Source organism: Octodon degus, unplaced genomic scaffold (genome assembly GCF_000260255.1).
Source record: "Octodon degus isolate 3935 unplaced genomic scaffold, OctDeg1.0 scaffold00028, whole genome shotgun sequence".
Lineage (NCBI taxonomy): Eukaryota > Metazoa > Chordata > Mammalia > Rodentia > Octodontidae > Octodon > Octodon degus.
The window spans coordinates 15653744-15655437 of record NW_004524604.1 but is presented as its reverse complement, the minus strand read 5'-3'; positions in this window follow the sequence as shown (position 1 = coordinate 15655437).

Below are 1694 nucleotides of genomic sequence, written 5' to 3'. Positions count from 1 at the left end.
TTAATCTAGTAACAACTATCTAAGGCAAAATAATAACAAACCTAACACTTAAAAGTGAGACACTGGAGGCCAGGGATGTGGCTCAGTGGAATAAGCACTTGCCTGGCAAGTGCAAGGGCCTGGGTTCAATCCCCAGTTCCACAAAAAAAAAAAAAAAAAAAGAAAGAAAAGAAAAGAAAAAGTGAGACACTGAAATGTTTCTCTCATAAGAAGACAAGGATGTCAGCTATTACTAGTTTTCTTTAACATAGTTATAGAAACACTACCTAGAACAAACAAACAAGGTAAACAAATAAAAGGATAGGGATATAGAAAGAAGTTAAAAATAACATTTGCAGATAACATGATCTTTGATGTGGAAGATCCTGAAAATCACACTACTAAAAGACTCTTTGTGGGGCCGGGGACATGGCTCAGTGGAATAAGCACTTCCCTGGCAAATGCAAGGTTCTGAGTTCAATCCCCAATTCTGAAAAAAAAAAAAAAAAGACTCTTTGAGCTAATAATCAAATTCAGGAAACAGGATATAAAGTCAAAGCTCAAAAATCAATAGTGTTCCTATATAGCACTGACAAATTCACTACAAGGAAAATCAGGCGAAAATATCATTTAGAATAGCACCAAAAAATGAAATACTTAAGAATTAACCTACCTAAGGAAGGAAAAACATTTACTTTGAAAGTATAATTCTCTGGCAAAGGAGAGGGAAGACAATATCAGAAAATTAAAAGCCTGCCCAATTCCTGGATAGGCAGCACAAATATTTAAAATGGCCTTATCCTAAAACTGTTATAGAGATATATTACAATCCCTATTGGAATACCAGTACCATTTCGAACAGGATTTAAGAAGTAATCCTAAAATTCATTTAAACTAAGAAGACCTAAAACAGAAAAAGCAATTCTGGGCAACAAAAATAATGTAGAGGGTATCACAATTCCAACTTCAAATTATACTACAAAGCTACAATGATAAAAATCAGCATGCCATTGAAAAAGATATGCACACACATACACACACAAAAAACCCCACAAAAACACAGAGTGTAGCTCAATGAGACAGATTAGGAGATATAAAAACAGCTTCAGGAACACTATTTTGCGATCTTTGACAAAGGAGATGAATCTTCACTGGCGGAGAGATAGGCTGTTAACAAAGGGTGCTGGTAAAACTGCCTTTCCATATGCTTAAAATTGAACTTAGACCCATGTATCTCATAATACACTAAAATAAAATAAAAATTGATCCAAGATCTCAATGTAAGAATAGTAATACTTAACTTACTGGAAGATAAAACAGGGAAAACTTTCAAAGATATCTCCTTAGACAAAAGTGTTCTGAATTGCACAAGAAATGATACCAAAGGTTCAATAAACAGGATCACACAAAACTTAAATCTTGCATAGCAAAGGAATCCACTAACAAAGTGAAGAAATAGTCTGCAAAATGAGAAAAAAAAAACATTGCCAACTACTTCTCAAAACATTAATATCTGTAATACATCATGAACAATAACAACAGCAAAAATAAAATGACCCCTGAATTGAAAGAACAAATAAAAAATGACTATCTGAAATAAATAGACACTTTTAAGATAAAAAATACAATTGGTCAATAAATACATGAAAAAGTGTTTAACATAGCAGAGACCACAATGCTGAATGAAGTAAATCAGGCACACAAGCCTTTACATT